We start from the raw sequence: 16,648 nt of genomic DNA on the forward strand, positions 1-16,648 counted from the left end.
TTGCTGGAATGTAATGGTGCCCAGGACGCACCTCCCTGCGCCAATGGACGCCTGTGCCGATATAAGCCTCAAACTTTCTTCCTGGCTTTTAGCAGAGTATCGCGGCAACTCACACACACAGAAAGATTCCCGTATGTGAACAAAACCACGCCTCAGAATGTGAGACGTCACACAGAACTGTTTAACCCTGTAAGTTCTGGTTCTCCTCGCAAAACTAACCACTCTTCTTCATTATAGGGTTGCCAGACACCCCCACAGTGGCGGAGGAAGGGGGGTACAGGGGGTGCGGGCCATGCCAGGTGTCATCACTGAGGGGGGTGACAAAATGACATATGAGTTTTAAAAAATGATTTAAAAAAATTGGGCTCAGAAAACTTTTTAGGTCAGTCAACAAACGTAATGAAACGTGGCTGCCACTGGGCGCCACACCACAGGGGCTGGCACTCACCATGGGGCCTGCATTGTGCCCGAGCCACCCATCTCTCCTGGGAGTGATGTGGTGGCTTGGGAGCCTGCAGGCTTCGCGGTGCCTGAAATGGCAGCATGGGACTTGCATCTGCCCTCCGCCTCTCCTTCAGCCACCCTGCAGCTGAGGGGGAGGTGGCAGAGAGGCTCCATGCGGCTTGCCCCACCCTCATGGGCAGCTCGCCCTGCCCCTGGCTGCAGGACGCACACACGCACGCACCACACCCAGCACCCGAGCAGCTAGCTATGCCGCTGCACCCTCAATATAAGGTTGGGGAAGAAGAGGGAGGAGAGGAGGGGTGGGGTGGTGAAGCTTATATTCTTTTGTATAGTGTATGTGTGGGGTTTTGTGTCAGCATCAACCTTAAAGTTGTTGAGCTTCTTTTTACGAAAATGCCAAAAGTATGTGATTTCTTGGTTTACAGTGGTACCTTGGGTTAAGTACTTAATTCGTTCTGGAGGTCCATTCTTAACCTGAAACTGTTCTTAACCTGTTACAGATAGGTAGCCGTGTTGGTCTGCCATAGTCAAAATAAAAAATTCCTTCCAGTAGCACCTTAAAGACCAACTAAGTTAGTTCTTGGTATGAGCTTTCGTGTGCATGTGTATCTGAAGAAGTGTGCATGCACACGAAAGCTCATACCAAGAACTAACTTAGTTGGTCTTTAACGTGCTACTGGAAGGAATTTTTTATTTTGTTCTTAACCTGAAGCACCACTTTAGCTAATGGAACCTCCTGCTGCCGCTGCGCCACCGGAGCACAATTTCTCTTCTCATCCTGAAGCAAAGTTCTTAACCTGAGGTAATATTTCTGGGTTAGCAGAGTCTGTAACCTGAAGTGTATGTAACCTGAAGCGTATGTAACCCGAGGTACCACTGTACTTGCCAAAAAATCCCCCCAGACGTCACTACTGCCTTTGAAATCCCATAAATGTCAGGGAAGTCCTGGACGTATGGCTGCCCTATCATTACAGCAAGTTGACCCTTGAGTGGTCTTAGGACTCTTGGGACCCCTCTTTGTCACCTACCTCACTCTGTCTGGAGTAGCATTTTCCAATCTGGTTTTTAGTCTGGGCAGGAAATAATAATAATTTTAAAAAACCTGGTTGGGTAAATATACAAGACATTATTGGATTTAGGACATGCTTTGGAAACCTTCCACTGTCTTGGCTTTGGGGGGTCCTTGGGGTACCCTTTAGGCCCAGCATGTGTCCCAGGGAGCATGCTAGCCAGCAGGGCCATGATGTACTTGTCAGGTTCACATTCCCAAGGTTCACATAGCAAGGAGGAGGAATTTTCTTTCACTCCTTTGCTGCAGCATCATAAGTTGCAACTGTTAATGCACCCAGAGATGGGAAGAAGCAGATCCCTTCCTTATTTGAGAATTTCCCTGCCCAGACTATTTTGATTTGGCTAATTCTGGTTAACTGGTTTTATTTGCAGACCCTGTGTTCTATTTAATACAGTGGTACCTCTGGATGCGAACAGGATCCGTTCCGGAGCCCCGTTCACATCCTGAGTTGAACGCAAACGTGACTGCATGTCTGCACGTACGCGGGTCACGATTCGCTGCTTCTGCACATGCACGTGACATCATTTTAAGTAACAGAACGCGTTACTTCCAGGTCGCCATGGAGCGTAACCTGAAAACGTTCAACCTGAAGCATATTAAACCCAAGGTATGACTGCAAAGGTATTTAACCTTTTTTCACCTTGATTTTGTTTCTCAAGTCTTTTTTATGAATGTGCTGGCAAAAGCTTTCCCCCCTCCCATATCACATTAGAACTTATAGACATCCAATGAAGATGTTGGAAGCTTCAGGACAGATAAAACAAAGTGCTTCTTCACACATCACATAGTTAAATCATGGACTTCGCTCCAACAAGAGGCAGCGATGACCACCAACTTGAATGCCTTTAAAAGAGAATTAGATAAATTTTGGGAGAACAAGGCTATCAATGGCTATCAATGGCAACAGGCACATACAAGCACTTTGACACAGGTCACCTCTGCAGCATTTTGAATGTGTACAGATGAGTCTCCCTCTGCTCCTCTCTGGTCAAACAGGTTTTGCAGGGTTTTAAGCACTACATTTCCAGTAAAGGGATATCTTATCCACACTTTCTTAAGAATAACAGCCTCTGAAGTCAATGGGGCCTATTTCTGAGTTAGAACCACCCAGCAATTCATACTTTAAGCTGCTACGACTATGAATAGTGTGATAAAACCCATTACTTTGACTTTTACAAGTATATTTCCAAGCTGTAAAAGGTAAGTTTGATTATTTATTACTTGTGCAGAAACAAAATTACTATTTCTCGTCTTTTGTAATGTGATAGTGAGGCGAGTTGAAAAAATCTCAGGTAGAATGTCAAGTTTCAAGCGTATTGCTCAGCCATTAGAACAATACACAATAATTAGATCACTGTTAATCATGACTGAATGAAATACATTTATAATTAGTGGCTCCAAGTATAATTAAAATCAAATAGCAAAATTATACTGCAATTACTGAGAAAACCAGCAATCACACATTTAGATAGACCATCCATATACGATTACATTTAGATTGACTAGTCATCTTTACAATAAATAACATCAGATAAGGCAAATTTGCTACAAATATCAGTAGCTGTCACTGCCATTTTTGCCCCTAAGATAGTTACAGGGAGAAATCTATCATTTAGTATTAATTACATTTATGCTTTGCCTTTCCTCCAAGGAACCTAAGGGCATGGTTCTTTCTCTCATTCCCCCCCCCCCATAACAAGTCTGTCAGATAGGTTAGGCTCTGATATGGTGACCCAATAAGCTTCATGAGAATGTGTGGGATTGAAGCTAGGTCTCTCCAGTACTGGTTTACTCAGTTGGTGTATATCACATAGGGAACATGTTGCCTTCCAGATGTTGTTGGATTCCAACTCCCCCATCAGCCCCCGAAAGCCTAGCCAATCATTAGGTACAATGGGAGCTTCAGACCAACATCTGGGGGACCGAAGGTTCTCACCACTGGTACAGGCAGTCCTAGTGCTTACTCATACTTAACCTTCCTCTGCTCCTTCCAGGCATGGTCTATGCTTCAAAGCAGGAGTAGGCAACCTATGGCCCATGGGCCACAAGCAGCCCACGAGGGTTGTTTAACCAGCCCAGGAGCCTCCTCCAAATCGAGCCGCCCACTCGGTGACTCCCCGCACACTGCGCTAAACCAGTACGGTGTGGGGACTTGCTTCCGCGTAGCCGGAAATTGTGTCTGCACAGATGCAGATGTCGGAAATCACAGGTGCGCACACTCACACACATGAGCAATCCGGCCCACAGAGGGATCTCCACTGCAGTGAACTGGCCCAGGCGAGGTAAAGCTTGCCGACCCCTGCTTTAAAGCTCCATGTCGGAGCGCCGCCCCCTTTTTTGCCCCAGAACTTTCTCCATGAAAACCCGCTCTTTAAAGCTCAGTCGGAGCAAATGGCAATCCCTGGAAAAACCAAAATGATGTTTGTTCTGACTGAGTGCGAAAAAGCAGATTTTAAAAGGGAAAGTTCCAGGGCACACCCACCCACCCCCCAAAAAACCCACCACACTCTGACATGGAGAATTTAAGTGTGGACCTGTGCCTGGAAAGAGCAGTGCAAAAGGTAAGTGAGGATAAGCCCCTCAGCACAATGCAGTTTAGTATGTTAACAGGAGTGCAGATGACTTTTAGCTGTGGTAGTTCTGAGAGACAGACTAGGTTATCAACCTGGTGCCCTCCTGATTTCCTGGACTACAATTGCCATCAGTTAGCAAGGCCAGTGACCATGGATGATGGGAGTTGTAGTCCAACAGCTTGGGGGAGACTGCACTAGACGACGTGCTAAACATGTCAGACCTTGTAAGTTGCATGTATGGAGGACTGGCTGTGGACCATATATAAACCTCTCTTTGTGTGGCATCTCCAGTACAGTGGTACCTCGGGTTAAGTACTTAATTCGTTCCGGAGGTCCGTTCTTAACCTGATACTGTTCTTAACCTGAAGCACCACTTTAGCTAATGGGGCCTCCTGCTGCCGCCGTGCTGCCGGAGCACAATTTCTGTTCTCATCCTGAAGCAAAGTTCTTAACCTGAAGCACTATTTCTGGGTTAGCGGAGTCTGTAACCTGAAGCGTATGTAAACTGAGGCATATGTAACCCGAGGTACCACTGTATAATCTCAAGGCAGGATGAGTGGAAAAGGCCTCTCTCTGAGACCATGAAGAGCAGCTACCACTCAGAATAGAGAGTGCTGAGTATTGTGGACCAGCAGTCTGCTTCCTTATAAGGCAGCTTTCTAGGTCCAAGCAAAACTTTTTAATGAACAAGAACAACAAAATAAATCTGTGCACCCAGAACATGTTTCCAGCTTAAACATAAGCTTCCATGCTATTTTAAAAATCTCCCCTGAATTGTGGAATTCTCTCCCCACAGGAATGCATCTAGAATCATCATTGCATGGCTTTCACTATATGCCGAGTATGCACATTTTAATCTTGGCCTTTGACTCCTTAGAGATATTTTTTATGAGCCATCCAGTTCTTCTGATTTTAATATTGTATCTTCATATTGTTGTAACCTGCCCTGGGACCTTAAGGTGAAAGATCAGTAAGAAATTAAAATACTCCTCCTTCTCACAAATTATTCATATTTGATACTATTATTAAGTTCCATCCTGCCGCACCCCCTGAAGTTGAGCCCAGTTATGATGCACTCCTATCAGATGGAAAGTGCCTCTGAAGCACATTTAATTGGATGCTATCAGAACATTGTGGAGAGGTGTACCATCTCTTTCCCATGGGCAAATGAAATTGTTTGTGACAGGCCCACTCTCTCAACAAAGCCAAAACTTTGAATGCTCCACATTTTCCCCAGAACATTTAGTTTGTAAATCAGAGGCAGGACTTTCTGCTTTTATTTTATGGGATTTGTAAAACTATTGCAGGGCAGAAAGATATAAAGATATACTTCCAGACTTGTAAAATAGTCAGATGTTGAGGCTAAATCGGATGATTAAAACTAGCAGCTTTCCAGTCCACAATCTGAGAGAAAGATTTATGGGCAAATTTGATCATCAGTCAGATGTGTGATGTATAATTCAAACTCAAGGAATGCCCATGCCCATGTACCATTTAGAGTTTGCAATATCACCACAGAAAATAGAGAGTCTGTGTGCCTTTTGCTGATGACTTCTGGAAAAGCACCACACTTTGTACTTTTAATTCAGTATATTTTGAAAAACAACACTGGTGATGAATTAAATTTCTCTGAAGCCAATGAAGCTTCTGTCCTATTCACATCTGAGATTCTTGCTATTCAGCTTTGTTCAGGACCATTTTTTTCTTGTTATGTGCTGCCTCTGAATGCCATTGCATCAACACATGAATTCATACCTGGTGAATTAACACAATAGAGAGTGTGTTTCTCATTTAGACAATCCTGCAAGTAAACTGGTCCCAGGCTGGTAAGTACTAACAGTAACACACTGAACTTGGTCTGATAGCAAATCAGCAGCCTAGATTGACGTGTGGGCAAGTCATGTTAAATTTGAGAATGTCAGAGCAACTTTGCTGCAGATGATGCACACTAATGTGTTCATGTACAAACCAGTAGCATGGCTTGTACAACAGGTTTTGCTGAACAACATACTGAACAACATACAGAGGTTTTGCTGAACAACATACAGAGGTTTTGCTGAACAACATACAGAGTTTGCAGGGCATCAGTTGAAGAAGGAGCAAAAAGGGTTTTCTTGTGTGTGTGTGTTTCTTTCTTTGTGGCTCATTAGCTGTTTTCCCTGTGTAAAGGTCAGAGGGGGCAGGGTTTCTGTTGAGGCAGGGGATTAGCTGTGGGAGGAGCTTATCAGAGTTTGCAGGGCATCAGTTGAAGAAGGAGCAAAAAGGGTTTTCTTGTGTGTGTGTGTTTCTTTCTTTGTGGCTCATTAGCTGTTTTCCCTGTGTAAAGGTCAGAGGGGGCAGGGTTTCTGTTGAGGCAGGGGATTAGCTGTGGGAGGAGCTTATCAGAGTTTGCAGGGCAGCGGCGCGCGCAGTTAGATCCATCTTTTAGATTTAGGGGAGCTAGTCTCAAACGTTTGTTGGGGGAGATCTAGGTGTTTTTTTTGTGTGGGGGAAGTTATTTGTCCTGTCTTCAAGCTTTTTATGATGGAGGACCTCTATAGCCAACCCCAACGACACGATCTCAAGATGGAAGGGGAGGGAACAGCTGCAGTCGCCTGCGATTCCTGCGCAATGTTTGCCATCTTGCCAAAGGTTGCAGGCAGCTTTACCTGCAGCAATTGCATGTTGATTGCCCTCTTAAAAGACAAAGTCCAGCAACTGGAGGAACGTGTAGCTACGCTCCAAAGAATTAGAGAGCTGGAGCTCTTCTTGGAAGCAACAGAGCACACCATCTCCACCAAGGAGGAGACAGGGGACTCGCCTGAGAAGGAGTCTAGTTCACCAACACAGGAGCCAGATATATGGAGAAACGTGACTCAAAGAAGTAGGAGGCCCAGGGTTCACTCTGATTGCTTAGAAATACACAATCGCTTTGAGGTCCTCTCCCCTAGCATGGAAGACGAAGAGCAGACTCCATTTGAGGATCTCTCCCTCATTACAGTCAATCAGGTATATGAAGACGAGCAGCAAAGTCAGTCCTCAGGGAATGTGCAGGCGACCTTGGAACGGACAGCTCACGGAAGAACCCCGACCAAACCCAAGAGGAGGCGTGTAGTGGTGATAGGGGATTCCCTACTGAGGGGAACAGAAGCAGTGATCTGTGGGCCTGACAAGATGTCTCGGGAAGTGTGCTGTCTCCCTGGGGCTAAGATCCAAGATGTAACTGAACGACTGCAAGGAATCATAAAACCCACTGACAAATACCCCTTCCTCTTGGTTCATGTGGGAACCAATGACACTGCAAGCAATAGCCTCCAGAAGATCAAAAGAGACTACGAGGCTCTCGGCAGGAAATTGAAGCAACTAAATGCACAAATTGTCATCTCATCTGTCCTCCCAGTTGAACGACGTGGCCCAGGGAGAGAGGGGAAAATAGTGGAAGTGAACAGCTGGCTTCGCAAATGGTGTAAACAGGAACGGTTTGGATTCTTAGATCACGGACTGCAGTTTCTTGAAGATGGACTTCTGGCAAGTGATGGGCTGCACCTCACAACGGTTGGGAGAAATGTTTTTTGCCAAAAATCTCAGAAACCTCATCAGGAGGGCTTTAAACTGACTAATGTGGGGGAGGGAGACAGTGCTCCTGAAGGTAGGAGTCTATCAATTAATGAAGATGATCATCCAAATGTCATAGACCAAATGGAGCAAACAGCACGCGGACCTAGTGGTGGGAGGAAAAAATCCTTAAATAAGAGACACGGGGGAATGATTAATGGACTTCAATGTCTGTACACTAATGCGCAAAGCATGGGAAATAAACAAGATGAGCTTGAGCTCTTGGTACAGCAAACTAAATATGACATAATAGGCATCACTGAAACCTGGTGGGATAAGTCCCACGATTGGAATGTAATAATGGGGGGATACAATCTATTTCAGAGAAACAGACCAGACAAGAAAGGAGGAGGAGTGGCGTTATATGTCAGGGATGTGTATACCTGTGAAGAGATCCAAGATTTAGATCCTCAAAGCCAAAGTGAGAGCATTTGGGTCAAAATTAAGGGAGAGAAGAATAACAGAGACCTCATTGTGGGAGTTTACTATAGATCCCCAAGCCAAACGGAGGACATAGATGATGCCTTCCTGGAACAGATGGCCAAGCATGCAAAAGGAAGGGAGATAGTAGTAATGGGGGACTTCAATTACCCGGATATTTGTTGGACGTCAAACTCAGCCAAGAGCATAAGGTCAAACAGATTCCTCACTGGTCTTGCAGACAACTTCATTGTCCAGAAAGTGGGAGAAGCAACAAGAGGAACAGCCATTTTAGATCTGGTCCTAACCAATGTTGATGACCTGGTTAGTGGGGTAGAAGTGGAAGGATCATTAGGCGCAAGTGATCATGCTCTTCTGAAGTTTACTATACAGCGGAAAGGAGCAGCCAAGCATACTAGGACTCAATTTCTTGACTTTAAGAAAGCCGACTTCATAAAACTTAGGGAAGTGCTGGGTGAGATCCCATGGACAACAATACTAAAAGGAAAGGGAGTTCATGATGGCTGGGAGTTTGTTAAGAGGGAGATACTAAAAGCACAACATCAGGCAATACCAATGAGACGGAAACATGGAAGGTGCCTAAAGAAGCCAGGGTGGCTATCTAAAGAACTTTTAACTGAATTAAGATTAAAAAAGGATGTGTACAAAAAATGGAAAAGGGGGGAAACCACCAAAGAGGAATTCAAACAAATAGCCAGCACGTGTAGACACAAAGTCAGAAAAGCTAAAGCACAGAATGAACTCAGGCTTGCTAGAGAGGTTAAAAGCAACAAAAAAGGCTTTTATGGGTATGTTCGTAGCAAAAGGAAGAACAAAGAAACAATGGGATCACTCAGAGGAGAAGATGGTGAAATGCAAACAGGGAACACAGAAAGGGCTGAACTACTCAATGCCTTCTTTGCCTCAGTCTTCTCCGATAAAGAAAACAATGCCCGACCTGAAGAATTTGGAGCAAATGATTCAGCAAAGGAAACACAGCCCAGAATAACTAAGGAGATAGTACAAGAATATTTGGCTAGTTTAGATGTATTCAAGTCTCCAGGGCCAGATGAACTGCATCCAAGAGTATTAAAAGAACTGGCAGATGTGATCTCAGAACCACTGGCAGTCATCTTTGAGAATTCCTGGAGAACAGGCGAAGTCCCGGCAGACTGGAGGAGGGCAAATGTTGTCCCTATTTTCAAAAAGGGGAAAAGAGAGGACCCAAATAATTACCGCCCAGTCAGTCTGACATCAATAGCAGGGAAGATTCTGGAGCAGATCATTAAGCAAACAGTCTGTGAGCACCTAGAAAGGAATGCTGTGATCACCAATAGTCAGCATGGATTTCTGAAAAATAAGTCATGTCAGACTAACCTGATCTCGTTTTTTGACAGAATTACAAGCCTGGTAGATGAAGGGAACGCAGTGGATGTAGCCTACCTTGATTTCAGCAAGGCATTTGACAAGGTGCCCCATGATATTCTTGTAAAGAAGCTGGTAAAATGCGGTCTTGACTATGCTACCACTCAGTGGATTTGTAACTGGCTGACTGACCGAACCCAAAGGGTGCTCATCAATGGTTCCTCTTCATCCTGGAGAAGAGTGACTAGTGGGGTGCCACAGGGTTCTGTCTTGGGCCCGGTCTTATTCAACATCTTTATCAACGACTTGGATGATGGACTCAAGGGCATCCTGATCAAATTTGCAGATGACACCAAACTGGGAGGGGTGGCTAACACCCCAGAGGACAGGATCACACTTCTAAACGACCTTGACAGATTAGAGAACTGGGCAAAAATAAACAAGATGAATTTTAACAGGGAGAAATGTAAAGTATTGCACTTGGGCAAAAAAAATGAGAGGCACAAATACAAGATGGGTGACACCTGGCTTGAGAGCAGTACATGTGAAAAGGATCTAGGAGTCTTGGTTGACCACAAACTTGACATGAGCCAACAGTGTGACGCGGCAGCTAAAAAAGCCAATGCAATTCTGGGCTGCATCAATAGGAGTATAGCATCTAGATCAAGGGAAGTAATAGTGCCACTGTATTCTGCTCTGGTCAGACCACACCTGGAGTACTGTGTCCAGTTCTGGGCACCACAATTCAAGAAGGACACTGACAAACTGGAACGTGTCCAGAGGAGGGCAACCAAAATGGTCAAAGGCCTGGAAACGATGCCTTATGAGGAACGGCTAAGGGAGCTGGGCATGTTTAGCCTGGAGAAGAGGAGGTTAAGGGGTGATATGATAGCCATGTTCAAATATATAAAAGGATGTCACATAGAAAGGTTGTTTTCTGCTGCTCCAGAGAAGCGGACACGGAGCAATGGATCCAAACTACAAGAAAGAAGATTCCACCTAAACATTAGGAAGAACTTCCTGACAGTAAGAGCTGTTCGACAGTGGAATTTGCTGCCAAGGAGTGTAGTGGAGTCTCCTACTTTGGAGGTCTTTAAGCAGAGGCTTGACAACCATATGTCAGGAGTGCTCTGATGGTGTTTCCTGCTTGGCAGGGGGTTGGACTCGATGGCCCTTGTGGTCTCTTCCAACTCTATGATTCTATGATTCTATGATTCTATGATTCTATGATACTGGATCAGTTTGAGATATAGAAAGAAGATGGACTTGACAACAAGGAAATTCACCTGGAGGGGAAAGTTGAAGCAAAAGTTGAATGTTCCTGTGTAGGTAAACATAAGTATAGTAACCAACATGCCCAGTGATGATTTGCTTTGAAAATATCACTTTGAACATCTCATGGCTCACCACGACCATCTAGATGTACCAGGTTTGGAGCAGAGCACGGGTAGCATTTTATTTTTTCTGAATGTAAGTGTTTTGTCTGCATCTTGCACATCATAGTCTTACTTTCTTTTTCTGCAAGTTCAGAAGCCCCTTTTGATAAATTACCAGACAGCCTCATTAACTGCAAAGCTTTGTCAGTTCTCTCCAAGCAATCAGAGTGTTAGTTAGACCCAAAGAGCAAATGCAAAGCTAAAGAGGAAGCCAAGCGCAACCTTATTAATCCTGTGGTATGGATCGACATTTGTCAACTATATTGAAGTTTGTTGTACTGAATGGAGCCCCAGAGACCACTCAATTACTTTATCTCTTAGCAATTAGGAACCTCCTCCCTCAGCTCAATCTGTTAGCACAAGGAGAGAGAAAAATTGGTTACAAGATTAACAGTAGAAATCCATGACCTTTTGTACATACATCCTCTGGAAGAGAAAGAGTACATTGTTTCCTTTAATGTGTACTTTATTTAAGAAAATGGAAATAAGTGCTTTGTTTTCATCTAATACCAAAGCTTCAGGTGATTCTCTAACAAAATCCCTAGTCTACCATTGTGCTGTTGCATTTGTCAGAGGCTTGGGGTATTGCTTTCTGGCCATAGCTTGCCTGTACATAGTCAAGTCAAAGTATTGGAGAATTTGGAAGGAAATTTTTATTTCTGGTGCATCTTCCCTTTCCCTGTTCATTTTGTGTGGGATTATCTTCTGATCTGATGCTTTTGAAACTAATCTCTGAGGCTTGCCTTTGTCCTTATTGGTTCCCTTTTCACTGAAGTTTCCTGAGCAAAGTTGTTGGTTCTTTAGATAAGCTTTCCTGGAACTGAATTAGCTAGATGGAAGCAGATATGCCTTTTTGGGGGATGAAGGTATTCACAAATAAATAAGCCTTGCAAAACTGGAGCATCTAGAGTTGCCAGCAAGTCCTGGGCTCAATAAATGAATGAAATTAAAACTGTGGCTTTACAATGCTAAGGTCTTACAAGCTGCTTTTCAGACGATGCTTTGATTACAATGTATAAAGTGAAGGGGGAAAAATTAAATGCACCCCCCAGTCCAGGTGAGTGCCATAATCCCATTGGGATTGGGTTTGGATTGATAGGCTCTGAAATGGAAGAAGGAGGAAGAAATAATGCAGGGGGTGTTGGCTGAATGGTTGGAACATGGGTTGTAGGAAGTGGGATCTTCCCATTTCTGCCATTTTGGAAAGGGTTGCAGGGATGGCTGTTGTATAGAGGGCTTGGAGCTGCTGAGGGAGGTGGAGAGGAATCTGTGGTGGTGGCAGCAGCAAGTGAACAAGAGCCAGAACAAGAGGCTACAGTCTTGTCACACCTCATCTTTTTAAATTTAGTGGGCAGGGCATGGAAACTTGCTAGGACATATTTGTTGTGACCGTCCAGTTCTGAACTTCTTGCCCTGCTCTAGAACTCCTCGGCCATAAGTCCACAGGCCTTGGATCTGCTGCTGAGCCCATATCAATAGCTGCATGAGTAAATATCTGTTTCTTTCTTACATGTAAGAGCCCCTGTTTGTGTGTTATGGGGCGGGAGCCAGGACATCAGAGGCAATATCAGTGCAGAAACAAATTTCTGTATATGTATTTCTACTAGAGCTGAGTCCAAATTTGGGGTGGCCTGGGAGGCACATTTGGCTCCCAAGCCTGAAGATCTCCACCACAGGTTTCCACCATTCACCTCTCAATTCACAAACAACACCCTGCAATAACTGCAGAGAAGGCAAAATGGTGGCTAGGTTGCCACTGCAGCTTCTTGGAAAAGCAACAGCAGCAAAAAAAAAAGGCTTGGTAAAAAACAAAGTAGTTATGTCACGGTTAAGCCCCACTGCTGAGAAACCATTGGATAATTTCTTCTCCATCTGGGGAAATTTGGTGAAATGCTTCCCCACAATTTATCTGACCACAGATAGGATGGAGAATTTCAAGGTGCCATTTCGCACCCAGCTCTAATTTATAGTTTCATTCAGAATTCTGTGTGCAAATGAGTTCTGCCCCAGGATCCTACAGCCATGGTAGTTCGAAGGGAAAATATACTGGATTCCTACCAATCAGCTCTTTGGGAGAGGAATCAAAGTGTTGAATTTCGTTCCCTTACTCTCTTCCCAACCAAAAAATTGATTAGCAAGTTTCAATCTTTCTTTGTTGATCAACACTATGCCTTTAAACCCTTAAAAAATATGTATATAAAAATACAGACACTCTGATCAATCATAAAACTAGACAATACTGATTCTATTAATATTATTTTGTTTTTCTTATATATTCTGGGGAAAGATAAGAATAAATATAGTGGTACCTCACAAGACGAATGCCTTGCAAGACGAAAAACTCGCAAGACAAAAGAGTTTTTCATTTTTTGAGTTGCTTCGCAAGACGAATTTCCCTATGGGCTTGCTTCGCAAGACAAAAACGTCTTGCAAGTTTGTTCCTTTTTCTTAAAACCGTTAATACATGCATTCCTATGGGAAACCGTGCTTCGCAAGACGAAAAATTCGCAAGACGAAAAAACTCGCAGAACGAATTAATTTTGTCTTGCGAGGCACCACTGTACAAACTTTAGAACAGATTCCTTAATTTTCTTGACTTTGCTTTCATCGAGAAACTGGGAATAAGAAACCGGGAATGGGGAGTTCAGGATCTGAGATTTGACTTCCCTTTTTACCTTTTAGTAGATCTTATTGAAGAAGATCACTAAGGCACAGCTGAGGAACAAGTCATTTGCTTGTTGATGATGAATCTCTTGCTTGCATGCTGTTCAGAAAAAAAGGAGGGAGCAAAAGCATTTGTTTGCTGCTGACATCCATTATTTTGTGTCCTTGATAGATCAGTAGTGGTGCCATGGACTGAAAATGCCAATATGAATCACAATCCTAGCTGGATACAGTGGACAAGTGTGCAAGAATGCAATACAGTGCTTAGGCAGCATCTCCTGAAGCTTTCAAGCCAAGTATTTGCATTTTGCTCTGTGGCTTTTGAGTTGATCAGAGATGCTCCTGAAACTGAATGACTTTACTCTCTGGCCAAATTAAAATTCACAAGTGCAATCCTGATACGAAATTTTGATTTCATTTCTGTTGCTTAAATAGACCAACCTTCAAGCCCAGCAAAAAAAAATATTACCATAATTGAATTCTGTATGGAAGTTCTGATGCTAATGCAGGAAACATTGATAGACTGTAAGGTAGAGCAGAAATGTCCAAACAGGGGAAGAAAGATGGTCGGGGGATGGGGGATATTGTGAACTTAAGCAAATATATGGTTCACATCTTATACTCACTTTATGATTCCTATTGGTGAAAGTCTTTTGACTAGGGATGGAAGGATTTGACATTTTTGGTTCTTTCAGTTTCCCATTATTCCCTCTTGAAACTCAGTTCTCATCTTCTTCTTTTTTGGCAGCAACTTGCATTTCTTAAAAAAAAAAAAAAAACCTGTCTAGAATTTCCACAGAACTACAATTTCCAGGGTTCCCTGGGAAGAGGGATTGATTGTAAAACCACCCTGGGAATTGTAGTTCTGGGAGGGGGGGGTCTCTTAACTACTTTCAGCAGCCTTAAGAAGCTACAGTTCTTTGAGGGAAGCCATGACTGTTTAAGGAGAAATCACAGTGCTTTAAATGTATAGCACACATGTAGCTGCAGTCACTAGCCCTTCTAAGCCAGGCATAGGCAAACTCGGCCCTCCAGATGTTTTGGGACTGCAACTCCCATCACCCCTAGCTAACAGGACCAGTGGTCAGGGATGATGGGAATTGTAGTCTCAAAACATCTGGAGGGCCGAGTTTGCCTATGCCTGTTCTAAGCTGATTGACCCAATCCATGCTCCTTAACCCATACTCTAGATAGTATTTAGGCACTGGAAATGTTGCCTCAAGCATGCCAAAGAATAATATTGTGAGAAGCCCAAGAGTTATCCCTTTGGATGAATCTACAAGATTCACTTCATGCAATTTTAGATATAAAAGTACTTTACACGCTACATTGGTCCCCGAAATAGAATTCTCCTAAAACACAGCTTTAAGAGTCCAGCGGTTGTAGTGTCTTGAAATATGCTAACCACCACTCATCTAAATTATTATATTAACTGGAAAAGGAGGTGCAGGCGGAGGGAGCACATACACAATTTAGCAAAGGATAAAAGGCAACAAATCTAAGAGAAGAAATTTTGCTGAGAAAAGGATCTAGGAATTTAATAGCAATAAATACTTGGGTGGAATTAAAAAAACTTTAAAGAAAACACTGGTGGGATTTCAGAAGCAATTTATCTTTTCAAAATGATGATACCCAGAGACAATCTTTTTAAAGAAACATGTTCTTTCCCCCAGAGGTATTTACCTAGGGGGCTGAATTAAAATATCCTATATCATATTTGTACAATGGGACTTTTGATTTGAACTGCAGAAATAGCTATAGGCCAAGATTCAGAACCCAGACATTCTCCAGCATGTCCAATGAGCTTTTATATTGGTTTGCCAGGGCTGGTTTAACCATTAAACAAAATAAGCACATGCTTAGGGCATCAGAATAAGTTTGGCACCACAGAAATTTTCCTTTGCTAGATTTACCATGGACCATATGCTGCAGCTAAACCAGGTCCTACAAAAAAGGCTCCCACAATAAATGAAAAAAATACATACATACACATATACTAACATGTATATAATACACACACCTAACATAGTAATAACAGAGATTGAGTATATACATTAATCTAGGGTCCAGTGCCGAGAGCCTTCTGGCGGTTCCCTCACTGCGAGAAGCCAAGTTACAGGGAACCAGGCAGAGGGCCTTCTCAGCAGTGGCACCCGCCCTGTGGAACACCCTCCCACCAGATGTCAAAGGAAAAAACAACTACCAGACTTTTAGGAGACATCTGAAGGCAGCCCTGTTTAGGGAAGCTTTTAATATCTGAAGGACTATTGTATTTTAATATTTTGTTGGAAGCCACCCAGAGTGGCTGGGGAAACCCAGCCAGATTGGGGGGGGGTATAAATAAATTTAAGTGCTTAGGGCCTCTAAAGATTTTAATCCAGTCCTGGGGTTGGCATTGATGGAAGCATTTCGAAGCCCACTTCAGAATGCCTGCATGGATCCTTCATCGATGAGAGTCAGAATAGTTTCTGTAGGTGGAGCAGCTCTATGTATGCACAAGATCAGGTATATAAACCTGGTCCTGACAGAAATGCAAGGAAGATTGTCCTCTTCAATCCTTGCAGCAGGGAAACAAAAATTTTTAAAGCAGCCACTCATCTCCTCTCTGATCTATGCTCATGAATCCTGTAACCAATCCAGTCAAAGGGCCATAATTTTTGAGACATAGCTGATCACTTCCTTTGAGAAAAGCTGAGAATTATGGCTACATGTAGAATTACCTTTGCAGCTAGTGGTGGAACATTCGAGGAAGTAAATAAACAGAATGATATAAAGTCATACATTTCCATCTCTATTCCTTTTTTAGCAGAGGGGGGAAATGTCTGCCTTATATACTCAAAGTCTTTTTTCCTTGGCTATAAAAAGACTGGTAAGGAAACTGTTTTTTGATCACTATAAAGCATGGTGGCTGATATCTCAGCTGAAATGGAAGGTATATGTATCATATAGCAGCAATAAGAATAGCTGATGCATGCATAAACCTCCTCTAAAGCCAACGTAAGCCTTCAAAATGGGCTGTGCATCTCGGCAAGCGGTGGGCAATGCTGTCCTTTGTCTTA

Source organism: Podarcis vaucheri, assembly GCF_965113315.1.
Source record: "Podarcis vaucheri genome assembly, chromosome: 6".
Lineage (NCBI taxonomy): Eukaryota > Metazoa > Chordata > Lepidosauria > Squamata > Lacertidae > Podarcis > Podarcis vaucheri.